The sequence below is a fragment of the Phalacrocorax carbo genome, chromosome 3 (assembly GCF_963921805.1).
Source record: "Phalacrocorax carbo chromosome 3, bPhaCar2.1, whole genome shotgun sequence".
Classification (NCBI taxonomy): domain Eukaryota; kingdom Metazoa; phylum Chordata; class Aves; order Suliformes; family Phalacrocoracidae; genus Phalacrocorax; species Phalacrocorax carbo.
Window position 1 is genome coordinate 32,910,761 of NC_087515.1, and position 13,248 is coordinate 32,924,008.

The window sequence follows — 13,248 nt, forward strand, 5'->3', positions numbered from 1 at the left end:
GCGTGAGAAGAGTAATTCTTGCCACCTTCCCTAATAGGAGGGGAAGAAATAATAAAGTTAAGCTCTTGTGAAAAGAACTTCATAGGGAAACAGAATAAATGTCACTCTGGGGCAAGTTTCTGTCACAACATTACCAGGCTAGTGTACTAAACATTCAGTGGAGCTACACAATTACATGTTTGTATCATAAAAATATTTTATCTTCTGATAGTGGCATTGTGAAATTGCTTTAACTCCTGAATGGGCAGAATGAACATACTCGAGAACTGTGCTGAACTTACTGTGACATGGTTAAGGGTTTTCACATCATTAAAAATCTATAATCTTTACAATAGAGTATTTTAATAGCTCAACTGCATTTCTGTTCAGCTATTTGAGTTGTGCTCTCTTCACCAAAATCTAGCAAATGAATTAGTGTCACAAGGTTACCCTGTGCATACAGGAATCTAAATCTTCTGATATTAGAATAAAACCATTGAAAACTTGAATTGGAGCAGGATTTAGACTTTCTTAAAGAGTCTTGGACTTGAACTAGTTTGAAACCCAATGATCTTTTGGACTGAAAACCACTTTTTGTAACTGGCTTCTTAAGGTGGTAACTCATGTTAAGGACATGATGATGGGAGTCTGGCAAAACTTACTCTAAGTGGGAAGAACGTGAGTCTATGTATCAGCAGTTCCAATATGTAGTCTCACAGACTTAGCCAGAATGCATTGAGGGCAATCTATAGAAGGTTATGCAGGGGTTTGTGAAAAATGCCCTGTGTTGATACAATGAGAACTTAATATGTGAGTAAGACAAACTTGATGAAGTTAATAAATTACTGGTGTAAAAGTGAGCATTCATTGGTAGCTTACAGGGCATGGAGTAGAGAAATAGTTACTGTGCTTTTGTCTAGTATTCTTGGCTGCAGTTTAGAAGGCTGGACATTAGAAAGCATCAAAACTAATCAAAACAGTTTTGACTAGAACTCCATATGTCTTCTCATAACAAAATTAAATCCATCCTATCTGATTTGTTAATACTGGGACTTGATCATGGTAATTTCAGTTTTGTAGGTCAATCTTTAAAATGTTATAGTTAGCCATCCTGTGCCTCTATGGCTGCTGTGTAGCCTCTGAGAGGAAAAACGCTATTCCGTTATGAAAATGACACTGAAAGTCCAAACTGATGTAAAGGCTTCATTGTATTGACCACTGTGGAAATGCTTTAAGCCACCCCGTATGATGTGCTAATAAACCATTCCTGAATGTGGGTGCAACTTAGAGGTGAGATAATTTTGCCTTTGTCAAGACAGCTTTATTTAAATTGGGAGGAGAGGGAATGGAAAGTGTAACTAAACTATACTGTGACTTTTTTTTGCATAATTGTCTACAATATAAATGCTTGCCTGACTGGTTATGTTGACCGCAAATCACCTTTTGGTGACCCACGAACAACTTCACATTATGAACAGAAAGGCATAAGACCTGGGTGAAGAGTTTACTTGGACCATTTACAGCATAAGCAATTTGGGCAGAGTTGTCAAGTGCTAGCTCATCATATGAGACTATCTTCTAAGCTGCACTGAATTTCAAATGTATATGTATTTAAACGTTAATGATATTTGATTCTCTGTATGTACATGAAGAGCTGGCTGCTGCTTTGAAGAGATCACCTTCCTCCTTCATGGAGGAAGGGATGCCACAGAGTGGTTAGTGATAATAACAGTAACTTGTTAATTATGTGTTAACATAGAATATAGTTAGAGCTTTGTAGCTAATGAGGCAGCTTCATAGAAGTAGTGCAAGTTGTAGTGAAGGCAGTACCGATACAGGGCTTTCTGTTTGTGAGGGTGAGTGCAGAGGTGGAAGAGCAACTTTGATTCAGCTGACTTTCTCTAAAGGAAAGACAGCTAAAACAATGGGAAGATCTGTTCAGGATAATGGAACAGTTAAGTATTCCTTTGCTAGAGTCTCAGTAGAGATGGGTGAGAGACTAGAGATGGTGGGGCTACAGAAGAAGCAGGATTGGGAAGTGAGTGTGGGACAGTGCAAACTGAAGTCAGCAAGGCTGATTCAGGCCAGGGTGATCTTGCAGGAGTAACCACTATTTTATTCCCTTTAATGTACATGTCTGCTAGCAACCTGAAGAGCATTGCTTTGGAGACTGTTAGAAATGCTTTGAATGTGGGACAGATTTGTGTAAGTTTTTATGATCTTTAATTGCCCTGAGGATGTGAGTATTGCTTTAACAGTTGATCAAGTCTAGGGTAATAGATTTCAATGAATGGTGATCTGTGGATTAATTCTAAGGGGTTCACGAAAGATAAGTAAGAACAGGCTTCAACTTGTATATGATGGCCTAAAGCTCTATTAAAAATTGTTCCAAAACTGCAAATTGGGAAAAAAAAACCCCACCCAATCACTGCCTTGCAGTTAAGTGGAAAATGCAGTGTTCTCATTAGCTTTTGCTTTCTAACATATGTGAGAACAAGAAATATTTTGAGAGCACTGTTGCAGTTTGTTACACAAAGCCCACCACAGAGCCTTTAGCTACAGCTTGTGGATTTGAACAAGAAATACAAGAAGTCAGTTTCCATCGTGCTTTTTAATCGGTTCAAATGGCTTTGCAAAGGAGCCACATGTCTATCCCTCTCCTTACAGATGAAAGTGAAGCAAAAAGGGCTGAAATGACTTGCCCAAGAGCATTTACAGGCTATTAACAGGGCCAGGAATAGAACCCAGGGTACAGGAGTCCTTATCTAAGGCTTTGTCCACAGTGTCACATTACTGCTTTCAGAAGCATAAGACTTTTGCCTATTATTTCTAACATCTCAAACTGTTAATATATCCCTGGACTAAAAATAACTGCATTGAGGGCTTGGGACTGACCCAGTGTGGACTACTGCCTTTAAATTCTTTAAACTTAGAGGGCTGTTTCTTATAAGCTTGGAAGAAGTGAGCCTTTCAGAAATAGATAGTGATACCTAGAACTAGTTAAACCTGCTTGCTCTGCAGCTCAAAAATATTAATGTTATTTTATTGCAATTTCTCTGACCCTCAGTTCCTTTTAGTTGTGTTTTACATCATATCTGATGCAGCTAAATCCTCCCACTCGTACAGAAAAAGACTCTTAAACCTACCCTCCATTTACCTGGAATCCATGTCTCCTGAGATGTAGCTTGATGTTAGCTGACCTTAGTGGGCTGCCTTCTGGGTGAATGTCTGTGGCTGGTATGTTTTCTGTTGCTGTACTGACCTGGTTTCTGCAGGAAGAATAAAGACCTTAGGGTGGGGAAATGTGTTTCCTATAAGCTGACATGACTGTTGCAACATGTTTATCTAACATGTTAATTTTGATTCTGCCCTAACAAAAGCTCTCTGGATATCTGAATGGTACTTCAGTTCTCATTAATTTTTTTAATAAAACTAACTGCTGAAAGAAGTCCTGGAGGGATGGTGTCTGAGTTTTAAAAAGCATTATCAGCTGTCATGGTAGAAATTTGGTAACCAGGTAAATATATACAAATCATCTGCCTTGGGATTTTTTGGGAGTATTTTCAGGAGAGGGAGAGGGTGTGTGAAGCTCTTCCCATCTGAGGGATGTCAACTGATGGGAAAAGCATGCAGTTTTACATTGTTGGGTCACTAGCAAGGAGGGAGGCATAGAGTTGGGGGGTGGGGGGAGCTGATCCTCTGGGCTGCTACCGCAGAGCTCTGCCTGCTGGCCTCTGGCAGGGCTGTCACACAGGGGTTAACCCTTGGCCCTTGCGAGTCAGAAGCAGGCTCACAGTGGGGTTGGGTACCATGCTCGCTTGTGCAGCTCAATATGCTGTATATGGGAGCATGTGAGAAATGGGCTCATAACTTCCTTTGTGTTAATGAATTTTTGAGGAAATTACATGTTAAAGCCCAGCTATAAATATGGAGTGTAAGAGCTCCGGAGCTCAGTGAAAAGAGCAACAGTTTATATTAAAGATGAAGCCTGAATGACAGTTTTAAGGTAGCATTGGGGCAGAGATGCTGCTGTGCTGACCAGTCTACAGTCAATGACTGGAATTTATGTTGAGGAGGGAGAGTGGGTAACATCTGTTGCATGTGAAGGTGGAACTCTCTTAAGCATCCAATCTCCATTTTCAGCCTTGTTTTCCCAGTGACACCTGCTGCCCTCCATTGAAGTCCCCAAGCTTCGTCCTCCAGATTGTGGTGAATTTAGATGTTTCAGGTAGTCTAAACTGATATGAAGGTTCATTGCTAAATGTAATTAAAATACATTGGGTATAAATCACATAATTTATGGGTAGCCTGTCAAAATAGCATGATTGTCCCATATGATCTGTCTAGACACTTAATATAATACTGAGATAATATTTTGACTTGGTGGTTGTCATTTGTTCACCTCCTTTTCAAACATACATGTACAGAGGAAAAAGCATGGGCTATACTTCATATTACTTACTTGTAGCTCCTCTCAAGTCTGTGGCTCAGATTTAAGATATTTCCCTAGATCTTACTGTTAGTTTCTCGTTTCAAATTTGTCTTGGACTCAATTTTTATTTCTTGGAGTCTACTTTTGTTTTGCTCATTGCATCAGCAAAGTCTCCAAATGACAAGTTCTGTCTTTAGAGCTGGGGGTTTGCTGACCCCAAATGTGGCTGGTATGTCAGTTGTTTATATTGCCTTGGACAAGATACAGCCTGAAAAGTCTTTCAACATAATGAATTGAGTCAGGCCCCAAATGGGAAATATTTACAAGAAGTACCTCTAATACCACCACCTGGAAAACTCATTTAATACAAGACGCTGGAGTTGTATAAGGGCCTACCTCCAGATTTAGACCTACCAAAGCAAAAACTGGCTCTTTAGGGAAGGTTTTGCTGGTTTGGGGAATAGTTCTCCCCCAAAAATATCTCAGTGGGATTCCGAGCTCCCTATTTTTACCTAGCATGCATGCTCTCTGATGCTTATCCAAGACAGGCCTAGAGTGGCAGGAGCAGTTAAGTAAACTTTGCTTTGTCTTCATTATAAGAAACTAAATCTGAAATGAGCACCAGAAATCCCAGTCTTCATTTTCAATGTGTCAAACTGTTGGTGGCATTGTAGAGCATCCAAAGGGTGCCTCTTAATTGGAGTTTAGTATCTCTAGACAGAGGAGAGTCAGCAGTGAGAAGTGATGCTTCATTCAGTCCTGGAGAAATGACATGTACTACAACTGCCTTCACTTCAGATCTTGAGAGCAGGTGGGTGTGGGTGCTGTTGGTATTACCTGACAATTTTACCCTCCCAACAACTGATTTTGTTTACTGGTGGGAACAAGTTCTTCACACTAAAAAGGGAGAATATGAGGAATATTAGTGTTTTTCACTTTGCTGCCTGGCAGACTAGTGTCATTTTAAATGTCTTGCTCCAAAACAATCCTTTTCTACAGAGGAGTTTTTTAAATATAGAAAGGTTGTGAAATTAATTCCCATGAACACAACCAGGAAAAAGTGTGGCATGTCATATGTGTGAATCTTGCCAGTTTGCTCCTGTAGGTTGGGCAGCTAGAAGAGGAGTCTAGGTCCTTTTCCTCCATCTTGCAGTCTCAGTTGGATCTCTCAGTCATGACTCACCTCATGAGTGGGGGGGAAAGGATTAGTTATCCTCATAACTTAAAAATATTTCCCCAGAAGGGGCTTTTGAATGTCCTGTAGAGCATTTTGCATTTAGGATCTGAACTGTCATTGCCATTAAGAAGCAATCCTCCTCTTCACAGACATCTTTTTGCTGCCCCTAACATGTCCCCTGTTCTGTCAACTAGCATTTATGCAGTGGCACAGTTAGGCAGATCAAGGAGGTAATCCAACTGAAAACTAATCCAGCTGAAAGCGTGGCTATTTTTCAGGCGCATGTGCAAGCATTGGTGCAGAGAAGTGTTGTGAAGAGGTGGCCCATGTGTGGTGAAGGAAGCATGCATACAGTTTGGCTTAGTGTGATCCTGGAAGCATGCCTTTAGCATGCTTCCTGGGCCTTTGGAGAAAGTCACCTTTAATTAGATGTGTTTTACTGGAATGCTCTTAGACATAGCTGCTCTGCTGTAGGATCTCTCTGGGCTGCTGCTGAAGCACCACATTGTGTTTCTTGATTGAGCTATCCATTTAAGCAGGTGGTGGCATGTATTTAAAATATGACCAACTTGGGATCACACAGTGAGTATAGACATTAAGCTATGTAATGACTTTAAACAGTTCATTTCTCTTCATTGCCACGTGGTGGTGATGTTGGTTGTTGCCTTCAAGGAGCTTTGGACTTCCACTGCTGAGGGTTAAATGGCAGATAAGTTCACAGAATCACAGGTTGGAAGGGACCTCAGGGATCATCTAGTCCAACCTTTCTAGGAAGAGCAGAGTCTAAACAAGATGTCCCAGCACCCTTTCCAGCTGACTCTTAAAGGTGTCCAACGTGGCCGAGTCAACCACTTCCCTGGGGAGATTATTCCAATGGTTGGCTGGCCTCAATGTGACAAATTTCCCTCTCATGTCCAATCGGAATCTCCCCAAGAGCAACTTGTGTCCATTCCCCCTTGTCGTCTCCATGTGACCCCGTGTAAAAAGGGAATCTCCATCTTCTTTGTAGCTGCCCCTTAAGTACTGGTATATGGTGATGAGATCCCCTCTGAGCCTCCTTTTCTCAAGGCTGAACAAACACAGTTCTCCCAGCCTGTCCTCATAGGGCAGGCTTCCCAGTCCTCTGATCATCTTGGTGGCCCTTTTCTGGACTTCTTCCAGCCTGTCCACATCCTTTTTGTATAGCGGGGACCAGAACTGTACACGGTACTCCAGGTGTGGCCTGACAAGCGCTGAGCAGAGTGGGGTAATGACCTCTTTATCTCTGCTGGTGATGCCCTTTTTGATGCAACCCAGCATCCCGTTGGCCTTCTTGGCCGCAGCAGCACACTGTTCACTCATGTTGAACTTCCTGTCCACCAGGACCCCCAGGTCCCTTTCCACAGAGCTGCTCTCCAGACAGGTGGATCCCAGTCTGTGCTGCACTCCTGGATTATGTTTTCCCAGGTGCATGATCTTACACTTTTCCTTGTTGAACTTCATAAGGTTCTTGCTGGCCCATTCCTCCAGCCTATCCAGGTCTCCCTGCAGAGCAGCTCTCCCTTCTGGAGTGTCTAATTCCCCACTCAATTTGGTGTCATCCACAAACTTCATCAGGCTACACTTGATGCTGTTATCCAGATCACCTATAAAGATGTTGAATAACATTGGGCCCCATATCAGTCCCTGGGGGACTCCACTAGTGACAGGTTGCCAGTTTGAGAAAGAGCTATTTACCACCACCCTTGGGGTGCAGCCTGTCAGCCAGTTCCCCACCCACTGCACAGACCACTTGTCTAGGCCATAACGCAGCAATTTCTCCAGGAGGAGACTGTGGGGGACTGTATCAAAGGCCTTGGAGAAGTCCAGGTAAACAATGTCCACTGCCTGCCCCATGTCAACCAGGCAAGTCACTTTGTCATAGAAGGCCATCAGGTTTGTCAAGCACGATCTGCCTTTTGTAAAGCCAACATGGCTTTTCCCAATCACGTGCTTCAATTGACTTGTGATGGCCCCCAGGAGGATTCGTTCCATAACTTTCCCAGGGATTGAAGTAAGGCTGATGGGCCTATAGTTACCCGGATCCTCCTTTGAGCCCTTCTTGTAGATAGGGGTAACATTTGCCTTTCTCCAGTCCTCTGGGACATCCCCTGTTCTCCATGACTTCTCAAAGATTATGGAGAGCGGCCTCGTGGTGATGTCAGCAAGCTCTCTCAACACCCTTAGGTGGATGGTGTCTTAGAGGTCAATATGTATGATGATTTTTTCCAGTGCTGCATGGTTTTTCCAGTTATCCATATGATGGGGACATTTGTGCTCTATTTGTATTCCATTTTACATGTAAACATTTCTATATGTTTATATACCCTCAGCAGGGTCAGCTAGCCAACAGCAGAAAGTATTTAGCTAAGGATAACTGTGACAAAATAGGATAGGTTTTCAGGGCAGCATGCTGCAGGTATCTCCATTTGAGTCCTTGCTCAGCTGTCATCCTAAGTTATTCTAGATCTAGACGGCTCTCCCATCCTGTCTTTACCACATCAATCAAATTCTTGGTTGTGATCTTTTTGTCTTCCCAATGATCCTGTTTCTCTGGTGAGACCTGAACACTTGTCCTCTTGTCCTCATTGGGTCAGATCTCACCTTCTCTGAAGATACTGTTGATGCTTTTTGTTATGGTGTTGCTGGTTGAAGCATAGTCCTTTAACCTCTGTCCAACTGGAGAATCCAGGACTTTGTGTAAAGGCTGTTTTGTGTGGAATATTGATTTGTTTCACTCTCAGGGCTCTCAGGGTGACAATCTTTGTAATCAGTCTCGAATGTTTATTTGCCACTAACTAGCTAATCTGGAGATGATGGGTGTTTATGCTTGCCAGGGTGAGTGGTGGAGTGGTAGCCTGCATCCCTGGAAGACTCAAGGATTTTGCAGTTGAAGAGAACTGAGTGCTTGCGTTGCTTCCTTAGCAGTGTGTGTGGTATATGCCCTATAGGTGTGTATTCTCTAGTCTTGACTATATGTCACCCATCATATGAACATAAACACCAAAAGAGACATGACCTTTTCATTATGCAAAGGACATAAAAACAGAAATTCACTTAAATTAACAGATAAAGAATAACTGCTGTACATGTAAAAAGCTGTCCTTTCTCTCGGTTGTCTATAACTAATGTCTCAGGATCTCACCCGTTTTATGCTGACGGGGAGAGATGGAGAAGAGGTCATCCATTCAGAAGAATGTATGTGGAAATTAGATCAATAGGACTGTAAAATCCTCTCCACTGACTATTCGTGATGAGCATCAGTGTGATCTAGGCCTTGAAGAAATTGATATAGTATAGGTAAATGCATATTTACTGTAAGGACAGCTTATAAAACAACTGGTTTAAATATGTTAAAGTCTGGTTTTCTTCCACTTGTCCGTGTCCAGTACTAGAAACTCTGATTTACTGAGTCACTGAAAGTCTTACATCTTCTCGTTCCTTGGCTTAAGTTTTTATGGTTTTCTTCACAGAAAAGCAGAAGAGAAAAATGGAAGCTCAAGATTATGATGTATTTTCAAGTCTCAGTTAACTAAGAAGAGGAGGAAAACTTGAGTAAGACAGGACTAGTCTAATATTTCAGAGAATTTTCCTATTAGGAATGGGGTAAAGGGAAGTGATGTGTTTATGCTGTTTCGTGTATACAGGTTATTGACAGTCAATGCAAGTGCATGTTCAAGATAAACCAGCTGTTGCTCTAGAGGTTTATAAATGTTCAACCTTTATTGTTTGTTTTGTAATCTTAATTTCTTAACAGCTGATCGTTGTCTTCCTTTTTTATTGAACTGGTGATCTTATTACTGTGTGTGATTAAATGGATTACTTTGTCTTGTAAGGTTGCTTGGCAAAACCAGGCACGTTTTGATGCAGGTTGGTTTATTTTTGATTTACATCTGTGTAAATAGCATTACTTCTGTGAACCACTTTCAGTATGGACTAGCATACTATTTGTTCACAACAAAAAATGGAATCAGGCATTTTAGTTTATTTTTTTCAGTGATATGTGATGTAGAAAACTGAGGAGAAGGAAAAAACATCCTATCAAATTTTCCTTGTATAACCTCTGTTCCAACATGACATTAGTTGCAGTAGTCAATGTTGGGCACTGATGGGATGTTGCATAGCTCTGAACATGTTTGGGTGTATAGGGGATGTCCAGCTATCACAATCACAGAGTTTCCACAGCCTGCATGAGTGTCTTGACAGCTAACTACCTTCTGTTGCAAGACACTGTTGGACTATGTGTATGTAATATTTCCATACTCAGCCTGTGAGGTGTGGGAGAAAGAAGGTAGCAGTCTGATTTATGAGTCAAATTTTTTGGAGATGTGGAAGAGTAGTCAGTGAAGGAACATAAAAAGATGAAGACTGGAGAATGGAATGTTTGGTGTTGGTTTTAATTAGAATCATCCTGTTCAGCACTCATAATGTGAGATAAAAGGGGAAAAATATCCATTACTATAGCACACTCAAAGAGGAAATATTTGTATTATAGTTAGTGAGCAATTCTAATTGACCTGTCAAATATAATTGAACTGAAATACAGACCTTATTCCAACAATATTTTCCTTATTGTAGTGTATGAGATATACAACTGGCATTATATTTATTCCTAATCTGCAATCTAATGACTTTTTTCTAAAACTCATGCCACTCTTAATTCACTATTAAACTTAGCAATTATCTCTGTCAGCCAAAACATTAATGGAGTCCAGTCAATAAACCTTTCTTTCATGAACACAACCCGCCTTATGCGTCTCGCCTTAAAAAGGTAAAAAGATGGCACTCGTATTGTGGCCTTGAAGAGCAACTGTTATAAACCGGAAAAGGAAGTTGATCGATGACTTCAAGAGCTCAGAGCTGAAGGTTCTTCTGGTTCTTGGGGGACTTTGTTCTTGCCAAGGAGGAACCAGCCATTGAACTTCTCTGCTTGTCTTCTCCTAGGTGTGGTGCTGTGAGCTGACGAGAGAGGTATTCTACCCTAGACTGCAGCTAGTCATATAGAGTGACCTATGCTCTAATCTCCCTTCCGGCCGTGCAAACCAACTCAAGTGACTGATGCTGTTACTTCACGTTACTTTAAATTAGATTAGAATCTGCTGCTCCTGGATTTGTTTAATTAGCTGGCAGTATCTGAAATACTTTCTAGAGTGTTTGGACTGTGATGTGAAACATGCATCATATTTAAGGCTTAAACCTTACTAAATGAAGTGAAACAATGAGATCCTTCCACATGTCAAGGGGAAGAGTTTGAGGTTTAAATTAAAATTGTTCTACATCTTAAAACTTAATACATAATCAGCATGCTTGGGTACAAGTAAGTCTTTCACATTCCAATTGATATAAAAGACTTTTCTCACTTTACATGAATGTCTCTTATGTAGACTGTAGCTCCCACTGAACCAATTTTTTTTGCTTCTGACTAAAAAACATGCAAAGAGATGTTCCAGAGTAAGTACTTTGTATTACTATCAAGCTGTCAGATGTCTTACCCAAAAAATAGTGGTAGAGAAAAGCAAACTCTTAATTGATTGCTTTCCTTTTCTAAAATATATAGTAAGGCAGTTTTGACATTATTCCATTCAGGTCATCAAATTCATATAAGCTATTGTACTACAATGTAAGACATACATTTTAGAAGAATGAAAAGTGCAGGAAGTTTGAGTGATGCGTGAATGTAAATTTATTCATCTTTTATATAATGTCTTCGTGAGGTGCTGACGTTTTCAGTACATTAATTGTTCCTAATGAATACTCTTGCATAAAACATTTCAAAGGTAATTTTCTGAGGCCAAAGAATGACTAAAAAGTTACTCACTAAAGAGCAGTCAATAATCTGTATCCAAAAGGATACACAAAGATTATATCCAAAGATTCACAAAGGGATGTGAAATAAACTGACGTAACAGGCAAGAAGTTTGCTTATGTGAAAGAATCTGCCCTTCTATAGGTTTGATGCCCTAAAACAAGCCACGGAAGCCATGTTGGCTGGTGCAGAGGCAAAATCATGTTCTAATCATGTGCTATTGAAGGAAAGGAAAAAAAACGGCTTTGGGCAAAATATCCATACCTTTTGTAGCAGAAGTCCAAGAGGTGGTCACCTCTGCTGCAGGTAACATGCGATCACTTTTGTGCTGTATATTTCAGGATGGATAATACTAATGAAGATAAGGTATGTAAGTGAAGGTAAGGGATGTTTAAAGAATATACTTAAAAATAAGGAAAATAAATTAGTCAATCTATCAAATTGCTTCCAGTCAGTGGATTTTAAACAACTTGTCAAATATTTCTTGGCTGTTACAGCCTCGCATAAGAGCTTTTCCTAGTTCATAAATAAAATTAACGTGAAATCAATAATGGTATTTAAAAACTCACCAAACATTTCCCATCCAGAGAAAGTCTCACTTTCAGAGTGCCATTAATGCAACAGGCAGGCTGGGAAAAATGCACAGACTTGACCTTAATGGTAAACAAAAGAGAGTGCAGGTGGAAAGTGCAGTGAAGAAAGATGCTTTCAGAAGCAACCAGAAGGAAGACCTCCCTGCTCCCCCACAAGAGCAAACCTCTAAACAGAGCCACAATGGGATCAGCTTGCAAAAGTCCTTTGCTTGAAGATGTAGTCTAGATGCTACACTGACTTCCAGCTGAAGGATACAAACTGGTGTGAACAGCAACAAAAAAATGTACATAACGGTGAAAACACCAACAGAAACACAGTAAAATAAGTTTCCTATAGCATAATACGACCTGCTGGATGTTGGACAATAGAGAGGAAACGTTTTGTACTTGAGGTTACTTCATTATATTATCCCAGAAAACCTGAGATCGTTGTGGAAATGGGAAGAAACAAGCCATGTAATTAGATTTGTTTGTTAGTTTATATTTACAGTAGTGAATTTGGGCTACTCCTCTGTGGAAGATGTATTGTAGTTACAAATTTTAGGAGTTAATACAACTCTCATTACCTGCAGTTGCCACATTTGATCTGTGAAAAGAAATAGGATTTCCTTCCCCTTCCTCACCAAAGCAATACAGAACTGTTTTCCAACTTCTTGCACATAGTTGTTCAGAAGTAGCGGAACGCAGCAGCAGAAGAGCAAGCCTGTAGAATTTGGGTGCGGTGGTCTTGCCTGAAAGGCTGATTTCCTGAGCCGCCGCACCCAAGAGTGAGGTTCAGAGAGTTTGCTCAGTATTGTCATCTCCAGGCAGCCATGCCCACACTCTCTAAGTGGCATTCAAACAGATTTTAAAATATGCTACTTCATTACTCATGGTGATTTCTAGTTTTGGGGGTTTATGTGTCTCTCACTTCCCCAAGCTTTTTCACTGAACTTCAGAGTTATAAATTTGTTTTTCTTTTTAGGTTAAAATTCAGATTCACGTGGAAGCACTTGACTCCAGAAGCTGCAGCTTCAACCGGCAGATAGATTCATGACAAAATTGGCAGAATTGTACTGCTCTAAGCACTTTTGGAGACATATGCTGCTTTTCCTACTCCTGGAAGTAGTCCCACAGATGTCTCATGATTATTCACTTGAGTCATGGTTGCAGATTTGAGTTTTTGGTGTTTTGGATTCCCAGATTCCTACACTGCATATTTATGGTGCAAATTCTAATGGAAGACCTGCCTGTTTAAAAACAG